General features: G+C 36.8%; 1 non-coding gene across 1 annotated transcript; it reads right to left on the bottom strand.

Annotated features, from left to right (window-relative positions):
- Positions 1-1488: 1488 nt before the first annotated feature.
- Positions 1489-1631, bottom strand: LOC136318022 (small nucleolar RNA SNORA7). Its single transcript, XR_010727993.1, has one exon. It is a non-coding gene; the product is annotated as a small nucleolar RNA SNORA7 (small nucleolar RNA).
- Positions 1632-17828: the final 16197 nt, after the last annotated feature.

Below are 17828 nucleotides of genomic sequence, written 5' to 3'. Positions count from 1 at the left end.
CTCAGAGGGAATGTATCATCAGAGCCTTCATTCTGCTTTTCTCCCCAGAGGCCAGAGACCAAAATTCATGTGATAGCTCAGGGGTTTTCTTAGCAGTGGGTGCTGCTGGTTAACCCATCATAGAAAGAAAAACTGGGAGGGATTTTACCTTTTTGGATTACAGTTACTTTTGGAATAGGGGCAATTGCAAATGTGAAATGGCTGAGTCAGAGCACTTCCTCTGTTTGTAAAGTAAAAATGCAACGGGCTAGTGTAATTTGTGACCTGGAGCCTTGCTGCATATCCTGGAATATCCCAAAGTCCTCTTATTGAAATATCTGCTCCATATTTCCAACACCCTTCTTCCCAAATTCCCTTTTCTTAGATAACTAAAGCCCACTCTTCCATTTTATTAGGTTAAACCACATGAAATAGCTGACATTTGATCACTTTTTACCTCCAAGATGCTTAATCTAGTTAGTTTTTTTTTTGAGCCAAGAAACATCACAATGAATGAAAACCAGAGACAGCACTACCTCTCAAAGGAGTGGGTCCAGAGATAAAGGGCAGATGGGTTCCCAGCACCATTCTCAGGTGCAGATTTAGCAGCTGGTGCATGGATGCCTCAACTTCAGACTCAATCTGAGGAGCAGATGCTGGTTGGAATGGGGTGGACATATGCCAGGCTCCAAGAAATATCAGTTTCACCAATGAGTCATGAAACTCTATAATGTTAAAGCAGGTTGTCGTGGCTGAAAATGCAAAATATCTGTGTCTTATTCAGAGTTATAAAACATTGTTTATGTGTATGCTCAAAGAAGTACTTTAAACCTGCTGCATTACCCTTGCTTGAGAAAATGTTGAGATTTAATTATTTCCCTTTATGTTCTTGATGACATTTGCTTTCCTAGATTAGAAAGGTTTGCATTTCCTTACATCTTTCTCTCAGACTGAGCATGATTATTACATAACTTGAATCAAAGTAATAACAGAACAAACCAAAACTCCAAATAAATCTGATAGAACATGTAGAAACTAGCTGTTTGGAGAACAAATGTAACCTTTCAGTCAGCTAAAGTATGAGTTTTAAGTTTATTCATGCCAATGAATAATGAAGAAAGTGAACATCACTATTTGAAATGGTGGACCTTTGCTTTTCTTCCTCAGCATCACATTAAAGTGTGATTTATGCTTGTGTTGGTTGCAGCACAGGATACAGGCTTTTATGGGATTATTTTAGCTAGAGGCCACTGATTGATAGAATGTTTTGGATTTTGTATTTTCTCCAGAAATCAACATGCTAAAAAAGATAGACTCTTGTGGGTGGTAAAAAATTTAATACTTTTCCTCCCACATTCTAAATTTTTCTACCTGGGCTAATAATCAAATTAACAGAGATAGATTCACAGATAAAATTAAAGATTAATATATGTGCATGAGGAATTCACAAAGGCGTGAAAATGCCAAAGAAAGGCAACATTGGGTATATAAAACATTAAAAAAAAAAAACATTACTGCAGAGTGACTTCCAATCACCAGCTATGGAGCAAGCGGGAAATGGAATGAGTACCTCTGACAAGCTTACTTTCTCTCCTTTCTCCAAAACTAGCAGAAGATTAGACACTCTCCAGACATTTTGGACAAAAGAGAAAGAGGGTGTGTGGTATTAGATTTCAGAAGTGAAAATGGGTGATATACAGGTATTGTAATTGAGGAATAGTTCCTTGCTAGGCAACTCAGAAACAGTGGATCAGAGGGGTTATCTAGCTCACAAGTCCCTTCCTAAAGCCCTCCTATTTACTGGAGTTAATTCAAATTAAGCCAAGGAGACCATCCTAAGATTCCCTTCTTGGAGCAGATTTCTCTGCCTGAATATCTTGGGTAGGAAAGGAAGGAAGACTCAAAGTTTCCCTGTAAGTCTTATTTCGTAAAAAACAGCTTAAAATCAAAAGGGCAGTTTCAGGGTGGAGGAATTTTGGTTCCCTTTACCCTCTTTTCTGGTATCTTCAAGAAATTTGCACCAAAGAGCAAGAGAAAGCAAGAGCAGAGGAAGCATTCAGTTCTTGAGCAGTGTTTTGAAGAAAACCAAAAGTTCTGCCTTTTTTTTTTAAGTGAGAGGAGGGAAGATCGTGAGTTAGACTCCTGCCTGTGTCCTGATAGGGATATACCCAGTAACCACTGTCAGGGGCCAGTGCTCAAATCAACCAAGTTATCCTCAGCACCTGAGGCTTTGAGAGGCAGAGAGAGAGAGAAGGAGGAGAGGGAGGGGAAGAGAAGCAGATGATCGCTTCTCATGTGTGCCCTGATAGGGGATTGAACCCAGGATGTCCGCATGTCAGGTCAACACTATCCATTGAGCCAACTGGCCAGGACCAAATTTTGCCTTTTGGGATATTGATTTTTAAGTTGGTTATTAAAAAAAGACTCAGAAAGAACATTTGACCCTTTCCCCTTTCCTGTCCAAGAGATTCAGAGAGAAAAATCTGCTTCAGAAAGGAACGTTAGCATAATCACCTTAGCCTTAGGTAGGATGACTTCAAGCAGGAACCTGTTTACTAGGCCTCCTTCCCACCCTGTCCCATTGTTTCTAGGTTGCCTAGAAAAATTTACCTGTTATGTATATTTTCCTCTTCTTCAGCTGCATTAAATTGCCTACTTGGTTTGAAATCTCAGACCTTCTCACCCCTTTCTTCTTTGTCCAAAATTTTATATATATATATATATATATATATATATATATATATGCATCTATCTATCTATCATCTATCTATCTATCTATCTATCTATCTATCTATCTATATCTAATCTATCCAATTTTGCCTCACTCTCTTTGGACTTTTTATGCTTTTGTGAATTCCCATGCACATGTATTAATTTTTAAATTTTTCCCTGTTAATTTGTCTCTGTCAATTTGATTATTATCCTCACTGGAAGAACTTAGAAGGTGAAAGGAAAGGTATTATCTTTTTTAACGCCCACAGTTTTTATGAACCCCTGTGCCCAGAGCCTCTCTGCAGTGTCATAGAAGTCACAATTCTGTTTCTGGCTCTTTTTTGTGCAAATAACAAACCATCCAGTGACACATTAGTCATCGCAATCCTAATCCTGGTTGTGCTTTGGAAAACCACGCATTCCTTGAACCCAGTCCCCCAGAGCACTCTTGGAAAGACAGTGTACCCAATGCTCTCTACTCATCTCATGTAAGGATTTTTACCATCTGACAAGTAGTAGTAGTGTTTTCGTAGTCATTTGTTGCAGTTCAGTTAACCTCTCAATTGATTAATTAACTAGTTTCCTCATCTATAAAACTGGTGTAATCATGTTACCTTACGAAGTTGTTGCTATGAAAATTAATATTAAAGAGCCTGAAGTAGGTACTGACATATAACAAATGCTCAAGAAATGTTTATTATCATACACTAAAAAAGAAAAGAAAAAGAAGAAGCAATCCACCAATTTAATTTAAAGCATTTACTTGGTGTTAGCATTTGGAAACCAAAATTCCATGAAATTCTATTTTGCTTCACTTTGCTGCTGGTCCACTATCACTAACCACCCCAGGACTTGGAAACCCCATAACTGGGCCCCAAGTGAAAGCCTCTCAGCCTCACATTGACCCACTGGGGGCCTCCTTGTGTCTTTTATCAGCTCTCCTGCAGAGCAGCTATTCTTAGTGGCTGAGGCCAGCAGCAGCATTTCCTAGGAACTTGTTAGAAATGCAAATTCTTGGGTCACATCCAGGCCTACTGAGTCAGATACCCTGGTTTTAGGCCCAGCAGGTTTTGACAAGCTCTGCAGATGCACCAAGTATGAGAACCACTGCTTTAAAATGTGGGCCACAGAGGGAGGTAAGGCAGGGGGCCAGTGTTGGCTTCTTTCTTCTGGGGGAGTCTTTTCTTCTTCCTTATCTCAAGAGAAAAAAGAGAAAAAGTTAAACCCTTGCTATTGTTAGCAGAAGCTGTCAGGAAATGCCTTTCATCCAGCCCCTTAGTTCCAAATGTTTTCCCTCTCTTCCTCTCTTCTGGACCCTCAGTTACAACTTTAGTGGTTACCCTTTGCTTCTGTTTTCTGGACACCAGTAGCCACTTCTGAATGTTGGGCTTTAGGCAAGAATAACTTTATCTCATGTTTCTCCCCTTGTTATATCAGAGTCAGGCAGATTTGCTCTCAAAGGCTTAATTTCCTTGCTTACTCAATATGCTTAGCTCCTTCCTTTTCCTCACCAAAGGAGGTAGAAAAATGGGGTGAACTGGAAAAGGAGGAGGAGGCTGACAAGAAAAATGGAACCACCCTGGGTTTTGGTGTTAAACAGAGGGTAATAGTTTTCAGTCCAGCTTCTTGTCCTGGATTGTGTGTGTGTGTGTGTGTGTGTGTGTGTGTGTGTGTGTGTGTCAGAGACAGAGAAAGGTACAGATAGAGACAGACAGACAGGAAGGGAGAGAGATGAGAAGCATCAATTCTTTGTTGCGGCACCTTAACTGCTCATTGCTTTCTATTATGTGCCTTGACTGGGGGGCTACAGCAGACCAAGTGACCCCTTGCTCGAGCCAGCGACCTTGGGCTCAAGCTGGTGAGCCTTGCTCAAACCAGATAAGCTCATACTCAAGCTGGCTACCTTGGGTTTTTGAACCTCGGTCCTCTGCATCCAGTTCAATGCTCTATCCACTGCACCACTGCTTGGTCAGGCCTGGATTTTTCTTTCAGGTTGTTTTATCTGAAGCACATTAGAAGCCCTCTTGCTATTCCTTCCCCATCTAATTCCCTTGAGACACTCCTCTGTGGTCTCTTTAGTAGTCTATCTGTTTTTGAAAAGATTAAATTAGAAAATATAAAGCACATTTGAAAACATTAGGTATTTCTAGGAGTGGAGTGAAAAAGGCCAGATATGATTTTTACCTACAGAAGAGTTTTTATTCCAGTCAGAACAAATAAATCCCCCTCAAAACAACAATAAAAAAGAAAAAGAAAAAGCAGGCTTTTCCCCAGTACACTTTGGTGTCACTTGTTACTCAAAAGTCATAACAACTGTCTACTTCCGTAGAAAATGATCCTATTGCCCTGGCCAGTTGGCTCAGCGGTAGAGCGTCAGCCTGGCGTGCGGGGGACCCGGGTTCGATTTCCGGCCAGGGCACATAGGAGAAGTGCTCATTTGCTTCTCCACCCCCACCCCCTCCTTCTTCTCTGTCTCTCTCTTCCCCTCCCACAGCCAAGGCTCCATTGGAGCAAAGATAGCCAGGCGCTGGGGATGGCTCCTTGGCCGCTGCCCCAGGCGCTAGAGTGGCTCTGGTCTCGGCAGAGCGACGCCCCGGAGGGGCTGAGCATCGTCCCCTGGTGGGCAGAGCATCGCCCCTGGTGGGCGTGCCGGGTGGATCCTGGTCAGGTGCATGCGGGAGTCTGTCTGACTGTCTCTCCCCGTTTCTAGCTTCAGAAAAATACAAAGAAAAAAAAAAGAAAAAGAAAATGATCCTATTTAAGTTTTATCCTACTGATACCATTTAAGTTTTAGCCTAATGAATGGTGATTAAAAAATGAAAATTAGATGTGTAAAGTATCATAGAATATAGTTTAGTATTTATTTTAAAAATCTTTATTATGGAGAATTCCAAACATATAAAAAAGGCAGACTAATGTAATGAATCCCCTTACATACTAATCAATCAACTTCAACAACTAGCAGTTCATGGCCAATCTTGTTTCATTTATGTTCTCATCTACTTATCTCCTTTCCATAATTTTTAAAACAAATCTCAAATGTTATATAGTATTATTTAATCCATCACTACTTCAGCATGTACCTCTAAAGGGTAAGGAGTTAAAAAGGTATATATAGCGATAATACCATTATTACTATACTTTAAAAAGGTAATAAAATTCCTTAATGTCATCGTATTTCCTTAAAGTGTTTAGTTTTACAATTTTCTCATGAATAGTACAAATTATTTGTTTGTTTTAATCAGGATCTAAATGAGGTCCACACATTGTATTAATAATTAGTTATTCAGCTTTTAAGCCTTTTTAAATGTAGAAATCTTTCTCTTGCAATTAATTTGCCATTTAACATGTTCTCTTGTCCTCTGTATATCCTGAAAAATATTTTTGAACTAGACTTTACCATATTCAAGTTTGACTTTTTTCAACAATGCTTTATATGATGTATTATATATAGCATATTTCAGAAACAAATATCAAGGATACAGGCATATCAGCTATTTTGAATTACATAAATTGGCATTTTATCTCCATAACAGTAGATTCTTGAGACTCTGTTAATATTTCTCAATATATTTTAAATCAACTTAAATTCTTCAAACATTTTTTTCCACTGTAAGAATTCTGTGGGCCCTGGCTAGTTGGCTTAGTGGTAGATCATCGGTCTGGCATGTGGTTATCTCTGGTTCAATTCCAGATCAGGGCTCACAGGAGGAGTGCCCATGTGCTTCTCCACCCTTCCCCCTCTTGCTTCTCTCTCTCTCCCCTTCCTGCAGCCATGGCTTGGTTGGAGTGAGTTGTACCAAGGTGCTGAAGATGGCTCTATTGCCTTCACTTCAGGCGCTAAGAAGAGCTTGGTTGTAGAGCAATGGAGCAATGCCCCAAATAGGAAGAGCACCGCCCCCTAGAGGGCTTGCATGGTGGATCACAGGGCACATGAAGAAGTCTTTCTATGCCTCCTCTCCTTTCACTGAAAAAAGGAAAACAAATTCTGTGAGGGGTGGGAGGGCATCAAGTTTTCACTTAGACTACAGTGTCTTTCAGAAAACAGTTAAGGGCTTACCATTTGATATATTTTTTTTAATTTGCAATTGTCTCTAGAAAAGTTTTTCAGTGGTAAGATTTAGCATAAGTCATATAAAAGTCATGTAATTTTCATTAGGGTTCTAATTAAGAATGTTTGCATGTCTTCCCAACAGCAATAAGATATTAATCTAAAACAAATACTTTCATTTGCTTAATATTTTCTAAAACCTCAGTTTCCTTAAGGTAGGATGATATTTGAGAATACCACCCAAATATACTACTGCCTAATTGTAGAAGAGGGTTTCCTAAAGGCTTTATCTTCCTAAAAGTTTAACCTAGAAAAAAAGCTGGTCCAAACTGAGCTTGAAAAAGAATGTGTGTCCATGTTATCAAGTCACAAGAAAAGGAAGCAAAATGTTAACGTTTGATCATAAAGAACAAACACCTATCTGTAAAGCTGATTTTTCTTTTTTAATTTTATTTAGAAAATTAACTTTAACAGGATGACATTGATCAATAAGAGTACATAGGTTTCAGGTAAACATCTCTATAGCATTTGAACTGTGGATTATGTTGTATACACATCACCCAAAGTCTAATCAGTTTTTGTCACCCTATATTTGTCCCTCTTTATACCTTTACCCCAACCCCCTACCCCATGTTCCCTTGCCCCTGGTAAACACTTCACTTTTATCTATGTCCATAATTCTCAGTTTTATATCCCACTTATGTGTGAAATCATATAGTTCTTTGCTTTTTCTGATTTACTTATTTCACTCAGTATAATGTTCTCAAGGTCCGGGCATATTGTTGTAAATGTCATATGTCATCATTTCTCATGGCTGAATAGTAATCTATTGTATATATGTACCATATCTTCTTTATCCAATCCTCTATTGAGGGACATTTTGGTTGTTTACATGTCATGGCCACTGTGAATAAACATGGGGGTACATGTGTCTTTACATAACAATATTTTTGAATTTTTGGGGTAGATACCCAGTAGAGGAATTGCTGGGTCATATGGTAATTCTATTCTTAATTTTTTGAGGAACCACCAAAGTTTCTTCCATAATGGTTGTACTAATTTGCATTCCCACCAGCAGTGAATGAGGGTTCCTTTTTCTCCACAGCCTCTCCAACACTTGTTATTACTGTATTTGTTTTGTTGATAATAGGCAATCTAACAGGTGTGAGGTGGTATCTCATCATAGTTTTGATTTGCATTTCTCTAATAGCTAATAAAGATGAGAATCTTTTCATATATCTATTGGCCATTTGTATTTCTTCTTGGGAGAAGTGTCTGTTCAGGTCCTCTCCACATTTTTAAATTGGATTGTTTGATTGTTGCTGAGCTTTGTGGATTCATTATATATTTTGGAATTAACCCCTTTAAAAGCTGTTGTTTACAAATATCATCTCTTATTTAATTGGCTTCCTATTTGTTTTGTTGTCAGTTTCTTTTGCCATGCAGAAGTCTTTTTAGTTTGATATAGTCTCATTCATTTATTTTTGCCTTTACTTCCCTTGTCTTTGGATTCAAATTCATAAATTATTCTCCATGGTCAAGATCCATGAGTTCAGTATCTATGTTTTCTTCTATGTAATTTATAGTTTCAGGTCTTATATTTAGGTCTTTGATCCATTTTCAAATAGTTTTTGTGCAGGGAGACAAGAGTCAAGTTTTTTTCTTTGCCATGTGGTTTTCCAATTTTCCCAGTACCATTTATTGAAGACGCTTTCTTTCCTCCACTGCGTGTTTTTGGCTCCATTGTTGAAGATGAGTCCATATATATGTGGGTTTTTTTGTTTTGTTTTTAATTTTATTTTTTTAATGAGGCAACATCAATAAATCAGGATACATATATTCAAAGATAACAAGTCCAGGTTATCTTGTCGTTCAATTATGTTGCATACCCATCACCCAAAGTCAGATTGTCCTCTGTCACCTTCTATCTAGTTTTCTTTGTGCCCCTCCCCCTTCCCCTTTCCCTCTCCCTTTCCCCCCTCCCCCCGTAACCACCACACTCTTATCAATGTCTCTCAATTTCACTTTTATGTCCCACCTACGTATGGAATAATGCAGTTCCTGGTTTTTTCTGATTTACATATTTCACTTTGTATCATGTTATCAAGATCCCACCATTTTGCTGTAAATGATCCAATGTCATCATTTCTTATGGCTGAGTAGTATTCCATAGTGTATATGTGCCACATCTTCTTTATCCAGTCATCTATTGATGGGCTTTTTGGTTGTTTCCATGTCCTGGCCACTGTGAACAATGCTGCAATGAACATGGGGTTTTATTTCTGGGCTCTCATATCTGTTCCAATGGTTGCTATGTCTGTTTTTATGCCAATATCATGCTGTTTGATTATCATGGCTCTATAGCAGGCCCCCTGAGGCCATTTATCTGGTCCCCACAGCACTTCTGGAAGGGGCACCTCTTTCACTGGTGGTCAGTGAGAGGAGCACTGTATGTGGCGGCCCTCCAACAGTCTGAGGGACAGTGAACTGGCCCCCTGTGTAAAAGTTTGGGGACTCCTGCAGTACACTTTTGAAGTCAGGTAGTCTGATACCTGTGGTTTCATTCTTTTTCCTCAGATTGTTTTGGCTATTCAGAAATTTTTATGGTTCCACACAAACCTGGTAATTTTTCATTCTATTTCTTTCAAAAATGACAAAATTTTTATGAGGATTGCATTAAATTTGTATACTGCTTTGTGTAATGTGGCCATTTTAACTATATCCATTCTTCCAATTCAAAAACATAGAATATTTTTCCATCTCATTGTGTCTTTCTCAATTTCAATAATGTTTTGTAGTTTTTAGTATATAGGTCCTTCACATTCTTTGTTAAGTTTATTCCTAGGTATTTTATTATTTATTTTGTTGCAATTGTAAAAGGAATTTTTTTTTTGAGATCATTTTCCAAAGTTTCATCATTGGCATATAGGAAAGCAATGGACTTTTGTATATTGATTTTGTATCCTGTGACTTTACTGTATTGATTTATTTTTTCTAATAGTTTTTTGGTGGAGTCTTTGGGGTTTTCTATATATAGGATCATGTCATCTGCAAAAAGTGATACCTTTACTTCTTCTTTCCCGATATGAATACCTTTTATTTCTTTCTCTTGCCTGATTGCTGTGGCTAAAACTTCCAGAACTATGTTGAATAAGAGTGCAGAGAGCGGGGAGCTTTGTCTCGTTCCTGATTTTAGAGGAAAATCCTTCATTTTTTGTTTTACCATTAAGTGTGATATCACCTGATGATTTATCATATATGGCGTTTAATATGTTGAAGTACTTTCCTTCTACAGGTATTTCCATTTTATTGAGTCTTTTAAACATAAAGGGACATTGTAGCTCATTGAATACCTTTCTGAATCTCTTGATAGGATCGTATGGTTTTTGTTCTTTGTTTTGTTGATGTGGTGTATTATGTTGATTGATTTCCTTATGTTGAACCACCCTTGTGCTCCTGGAATGAATCCCACTTAATTATAATGCATTATTTTTAAAAATGTATTATTGTGTTCAATTTGCTAGTATTTTGTTTAGGGTTATTGCAACTGTATTCATTAGAGTTACTGGTGTGTAGTATTCTTTTTTTGTTGTTGTTCTTGCCAGGTTTTGGTATAAGGTAGTGGTCGGCAAACTCATTAGTCAACAGAGCCAAACATCAGCAGTACAACAATTGAAATTTCTTTTGAGAGCCAAATTTTTTAAGCTTAAACTGTATAACTATATATATAAACTATATATATCGAGGTAGTGCCTTCAGGTGGTATTTTGTGGAAGAACCACACTCAAGGAGCCAAGGAGCCACATGTGGCTTGCAAGCCGCAGTTTGCTGACCAGGGGTATAAGGGTTATGTTGGCCTCAAAAAATGTGTTGGAGAAAATAGCTTCTTCTTCTAGTTGTTGGAAGAGTTTGAGAAGGATAGGTACCAAATCTTTGAATGTTTGGTAAATTCACTAGTGTAACCACCTGGACTTTTGTTTTGGGTAGGTTTTTGATAGTTGTTACTATTTCCTACCTGCTCATAGGTTTATTTAGGTTTTTCACTTCTTCATGACTCAGTTCAGGAAGATTTTATAGTTCTAGGAATTTATCCTTTTCCTCTAGGTTCTTGAATTGGGTGGCATATAACCTTTTATAATATTCTACTATGATCTTTTGTATATCTATGATGTCTGTGGTAATTTCTCCTCTTTCATTTCCTATATTGTTTAGATGTCATTGCTCTTTTTTCCTTAGTGAGTCTAGCCAGTGGTTTGTCAATTTTATTGATCTTTTCAAAGAACAAGCTCTTTGTTATGTTATTTTTTTCTATAATTTTTTATCTCTAGTTCATTTAGTTATACTCTAATTTTTACTATTTCCTTTATTTGCTGACTTTGGGTTGCCTTTGTTATTCTTTTTCTAGTTCCTTAAGGTATGATGTTAGGTTGTTTACCTGAGATCTCTATTATTTTTGGATTTAATCCTGTAATTACATAAAATGTTCTCTTATTTCTGCTTTTGTTGCATTCCAGATTTTGATATGTCTTGTCATTTTCATTTGCCTATATATAAGGTCTACCGGAAAGTTCTGTCCGTTTCTATAACAAGTTTCGACACGTAAGCACAAGTTTATTTGGTGCATGTGTGTCTCTCTATTTTTATCACTTAACATATACATACTGACGTAGCAAATTAACTAAAACAAAGTTGATTCATGTTAGTCTTATGTGTGAAGCAATAGTGTACCCATGGCTACTGATAAAGTTCATATACGCCACTGTAATTTTTACGAATTTCAACAAGGAAGAAATGCTACAGAAGCATGTCTGTCGCATCCATCATATTCCCCGGACTTAGCACCCTCCGACTATCACTTGTTTTTGTCCTTAGAAAATTTTTTGAAGGGCAAAAAATTCAAAAATGAAGAAGATATCAAACAAGCACTGGTTCAGTTTTTCGCATCAAAAGATAAAACATTTTTCAAAAATGGGATATACAAATTGCCCTCACGCTGGGAAGAAATCATTAATAATAATGACAATTATATTATTTAATAAAGTTTATTGACAGTAAGAAAAATTTGTATTTTTTTTTTCTTCCAAAAACGAACAGAACTTTCTGGTAGACCTTATATATCTTTCAATCTCTGCTTTTATTTCTTCTTTGGCCCAGTCATCTTTTTAGAGGTATGTTGTTTAATTTCCATGTTTCTGTGGGTTTTTTTATTATTTTTTTTCAGTAGAATTCTAATTTCAAAGCTTTATGATCAGAAAATATGCCTGGTATAATTTCAATATTCCTGAATTTGTTGATGTTAATTTTGTGGCCCAACATGTGCCCTATCTTTGAGAATGTTCCATGCACACCGGAGAAGAATATATAATCTGATGATTTGGGATGAAATATCTTATAAATATCTATTATAGCCATTTGGCCTAGTGTGCAATTTTAGGCTAATATATATTTCTTTTTTATTTTTAATTAAATTGTTTAATATATTGTGTTAACATAGATTCAAGTGCAACTCTATATAACAGCCTCATCCCCCAAGAATGTGCCCCATATTACACCCTATTTCCCCTTTCCCATAACTCCCTTATGGATATATAATTTCACTTATCCTTTCACCTTCTCTGATCCCATCTCCTTCCCCCTCATCCTTTTGAATGTTGTCCCTTTGCTTCCTGTGACCCCCACCTCTGCCTCTACTTCATTCCTTAGTTCACCTTATTCTTCAGATTCCACATATAAATAAGATCATATGATATCTTTTTTCTTTGCCTGGCTTATTTCACTTAGCATAATCATCTCCAGGTCCATCCATGCCATCACAAAAAGTAAGATGTCTTTTTTTTTTTTTTAACAGCCACGTAGTATTTTATTGTGTACATATACCAAAGCTCTTTTATCAATTCAATGATTGATGGAGACGTGGGCTGTTTCCAGATCTTGGCTATCGTAAAAAATGCTGCAATAAACAAGAGGATGCATATCTTTCATTGAATCAATGTATTGGGATTCTTAGAATATATTCCTAAAAGTTGGATAGCTGGGTCACAAGGCAGATTCATTTTTAATTTTTGAGAAAACACCATACTTTTTTCCATAGTAGATGCACAAATCTACATTTCCACCAGCAATACAGGAGGGTTCCCTTTTCTCCACACTGTTGCCAGCATTTGTTATGTGTTGGTTTGTTAATGAGCACCATTCTGACAGGTGTGAGGTTGTATTTCATTGTCATTTTAATTTGCATTTTTCTGATGATTGGTGATATTGAACATTTTTTTCATATGCCTATTGGCCATCTCTATGTCCTCTTTGGAGAAGTACCTATTCACATTTCTTGGCCAAATTTTAATTGTATTGTTTGCCTTCCTGGTGCTGAGTTTAAGGAAGTTTTTAGAAATCTTGGTTATCAACCACTTATCAAACGTATTGGTGAATATGTTCTCCCATTGTGTTGGTTGTCTGTTCATTTTGTTAATGGTGTCTTTTGCTGTGAAAAAGCTTTTTAGTTTGATATAGTTCCATTTGTTTATTTTGTCCTTTATTTCACTTGCCAATGTAGATATATTGGCAAAAATATTGCTAAAGAGATATTGAAGAGTTTACTGCCTATGTTACCTTCCAAGATGTTCATGGTTCCATGACTTATGTTTAAGTCTTTTATTCGTTTTGAGTTTATTTTTGTGAATGGTGTAAGTTGATGGTCTAGTTTCATATTTTTGCATGTAACCAGTCCAATTTTCCCAACACGATTTATTAAAGAGACTGTCTTTACTCCATTGTATGCTCTCACCTCCTTTGTCAAATATCAATTGACCATGAAGGCATGGGTTTATTTCTGGGTTCTCTGTTCTGTTTCATTGTTCTGTATGCCTGTTCATATGCCAGTACCAAGCAGATTTGATTACAATGGCTTTGTAGTATAACTTGATATATGAAATGTGATACCTCTCACTTTATTCTTCGCTTTCAAGATAGCTGAGGCTATTCATGTTCTTTTTCAGTTCCATATAAATTTTCAGAATATTTGTCCTAGATCTTTGAAGTATGCCATTGATATTTTAAGAAGAATTGCATTGAATTTGTAGATTGAATAATATAGACATTTTAATGATGTTTATTCTTTCTATCATGAACACGGTATATGCTTAAACTTGTTTGTATCTTCCTTGATTTTTTTTTTGCAATGTGTTATAAGTTTTCAAGTACAAGTCTTTTACCTCTTTAGTAAGTTTACTCCTAGATAACTTTTTCTGTTGTTGTTGCAGTAGTGAATGGGATTGTTTCCTTAATTTCTCTTTAGAAAAGTTTATTTTTGGTGTATAAAAATGGCACTGATTTCTGAATATTAATTTTATATCCTACCACCTTGCCAAATTCGTTTATTAGGTCCAGTAGTTTTTTGACTGAGGCTTTAAAGTTTTCTATGTATAGAATCATGTCATCAGCAAATAATGATAGTTTTACTTCTTTTTTTCCAGTTTGGATGCTTCTTATTTCTTCTTCTTGTCTGATTGCTGTGACTAGGACTTCCACTGGTATGTTGAATAAGAGTGGTGAAAGGGGGCACCCCTGTGTTGTTCCTGATCTTAAGGGGATTGCTTTTAATTTTTGCCCATTTATTATGATGTTGGCTGTGAGTTTCTCATAGATGGCCCTTATTATGTTGAGGTATGTTCCCGGTATTTCCACTTTGCTAGTTTTGATTATAAATGGGTGCTGGATTTTATCAAATGCTTTTTCTGCATCTATTGACATAATCATGTGATTTTTATCCTTTCTTTTTTTAAGTGATAAATCACATTTATTAATTTGCAAATATTGTACCTGCCCTGTCTCCTAAAATAAATCCCACTTGATCATGATGTATGGTTTTTTTCATGTATTGCTGGATCTGGTTTGCTAATATTTTGTTCAGAATTTAACATGTATGCTCATCAGGGATATTGTTTTATAGTTTTTTTTCTTTGTCGTTTTTTTACCTGGTTTTGGAATGAGGATAATGCATGCCTCATAAAGGGAGCTTGGAAGTCTTTCTTCCTCTTGAATTTTTGGAAATAGCTTGAGAAGGATAGGTATTAGTTCTTTGAACATTTGGTAAATTTATCTGTGAAATCATCTGGTTCAGGACTTTTGTTTGCTGAGAGTTCTTAAATAACAGTTTCAATTTTGTTTGTTGTAATCAGTCTGTTTAGGTTTTCTGATGCTTCCAGATCGAGTTTTAGAAGATTGTATGTTTCTAGAATTTTATTCATTTTGCCTAGGTTGTCCAATTTTTGGCATGCAGATCTTCATAGTATTTTCTAACAATCCTTTGTATTTCTGCGGTGTCAAGTGTTACTTTTCCACTTTCATTTCTAATTTTATTTATTTGGGTCCTCTCTCTTTTTTTTTCTTAATAAGTCTGGTTAAAGGTTCTTTTTTTTTTTTGTATTTTTCTGAAGCTAGAAACCGGGAGAGACAGTCAGACAGACTCCCGCATGCGCCCGACCGTGATCCACCCGGCATGCCCACCAGGGGGCGACGCTCTGCCCACCAGGGGGCGATGCTCTGCCCCTCTGGGGTATTGCCCTGCTGTGACCAGAGCCACTCTAGTGCCTGGGGCAGAGGCCAAGGAACCATCCCCAGCGCCCGGCCCATCTTTGCTCCAATGGAGCCTCGGCTGCAGGAGGGGAAGAGAGAGACAGAGAGGAAGGAGAGGGGGAGAGGTGGAGAAGCAAATGGGCGCTTCTCCTATGTGCCCTGGCCAGGAATCGAATCTGGGACTTCTACACGCCAGGCTGATGCTCTACCACTTGGTTAAAGGTTCTTTAATCTTGATTATCTTAAAAGAACCAGTTCTTGGTTTCATTGATCATTTGTATTTTCTTTTAGCCTCTATGTCATTTATTTTTATTCTGATCTTTATTATTTCCTTTCTTCTACTTCCTCTGAACTTTATTTGTTGTTCTTTTCCTAGTCCCTTTATATGCAGGGTTGTTTATTTGAGCTTTTTCTTGTTTCCTAAGGTGTGTATGTAATGCTATGAACTTCATCTCTGGGCTTCTTTTTCTGTGTCACATAAATTTTGAGTTGTTGTTTGTTCATATTCATTTTTTTAAGGAAACTTGATTTCTTCTTTGAACTCATTAACTCATTCATTATTTAATAATGTTCTCTTTAGCCTGCAAGTGTTTGAATGTTTTTCAGTTTTTCTATCATAGTTGATATCTAGTTTTATGCCATTGTGATCAGGGAACATGCTTGATATGATTTCAGCCTACTTAAATTTATTAAGATTTGTTTCGTGTCTTAACATGTGGTCTATCCTGGAGAATATACCATGAACACTTGAAAAGAATGTATATGCTGCTGCTTTAGAGTGAAAGCTTCAGAAGTAAACAATAAAATCCAGTTGATCTAGTGTTATATTTAATGCTGCTGTTTATTTTTTAATTTTCTGTCTAGAGGACCTATCCATTGATGCTAATGGAGTATTAAAATCTTCTACTATTTTAGTATTGCTGTTGATCTCACTCTTTATGTTTAAGAAAATCTGCTTTATATACAATATGTCTGTAAAGTCATGGTGCACTTTTGACCAGTCACAGGAAAGCAACAAAAGATGATAGAAATGTGAAATCTGCACCAAATAAAAGAAAACTCTCCTAGTTTCATACCTATTCAGTGCAGTTTGATGTGGGCTCACGCATGCACAGATTTTTTAGGGCCCCTTAGGTAGCTATCCTGTATAGCTTCTACAGACTCGTTACTGACTGATGGCCTACCAGAACGGAGTTTCTCCACCAAACTGCCGGTTTCCTTCAACTGCTTATCCCACCAAGTAATGTTATTCCTATGTGGTGGCGCTTCATTATAAACATGCCAATATTCACATTACACTTTGGTCATGGATTCAAATTTAACGAGCCAAAGAATACACTGAACTTTCCTCTGTACCATCCACATCTCTACTGGCATGGCCGTGTGCTGCTCCGCTGTATACACAGTGCTACATCATCATCTGAGCATGTGCACATGCTGCTACATCATCCTACAGAAACTGGGAGGGTTTTCCTTTTATTTGGTGCAGAATTTCACATTTCTATCATCTTTTGTTGCTTTCCTGTGACTGGTCAAAAGTGCACCATGACTTTACGGACACACTATATTTAGGTGCTCTTATATTAGGTGCATAAATATTTACAATGGTTATATTCTTTTGTTGGATTGCTCCCTTTATCATTATGTAGTGACCTTCTTTATCTCTTATTATAGCCTTTGTTTTAAAGGCTATTTTTTCAAATAAGTATTGCTACCCCCGCTTTTTTTTACATTTCCATTTACATGTAATACTTTTTTCCATCCTTTCACTTTCAGTCTATCTTTTGATCTGAATTGGATCTCTTGTCAATTACATATGTTCGAATCCTGTTTTCTTATTCATGCAGCTACCCTACATCTTTTGATTGGAACATTTAATTTTTTTTACATTTATGGTTATTAATGACATGTACTTATTTATTGCCATTTTACTCTTTATTTTTAAAATTATTTTATTTATTTATTTATTTTAGAGAAGAGATTGAGAGAGAGAGAGAGAAGGATTGGAGGAGGAGCAGGAAACATCAACTCCCACACATGCCTTGACCAGGCAAGCCCAGAGTTGTGAACCAGTAAACTCAGCATTCCAAGTCGACGCTTGATCCACTGTGCCATCACAGGTTAGCTGCCAGTTTACTCTTTAAATTCACAATTCTCTTTCTCTCGATTTCTTATTTTTTTCTTTGCTCTTTTTACAGAACACCCTTTAACATATCATGTAGTACTGGTTTTGTTGTAATGAATTCCTTGAGTCTTTTTTTGTCTGGGAAGCTTTTTATTTCTTCTTCAATTTTAAACACTAACCTTGTTCGATAAAGAAGTCTTAGTTGTAGGTTCTTGTTTTGCATCACTTTGAATATTTTTTGCCAGTCGCTTTTGAACTCAATTGTTTCTGTAGAGAATTTGCATGTCATCCTTATGGTGGCTCCTCTTTAGGTAATTAACTGCTTTTCTCTTGCAGTTTTTAGTATTCTTGCTTTGTCTCTTAACTTTGGCATTTTAATTATGATGT

This window comes from Saccopteryx bilineata, chromosome X (assembly GCF_036850765.1).
Source record: "Saccopteryx bilineata isolate mSacBil1 chromosome X, mSacBil1_pri_phased_curated, whole genome shotgun sequence".
NCBI lineage: Eukaryota > Metazoa > Chordata > Mammalia > Chiroptera > Emballonuridae > Saccopteryx > Saccopteryx bilineata.
Note: the sequence above shows the minus strand (reverse complement) of the source record. Positions and strands in the feature narration are given on the sequence as shown.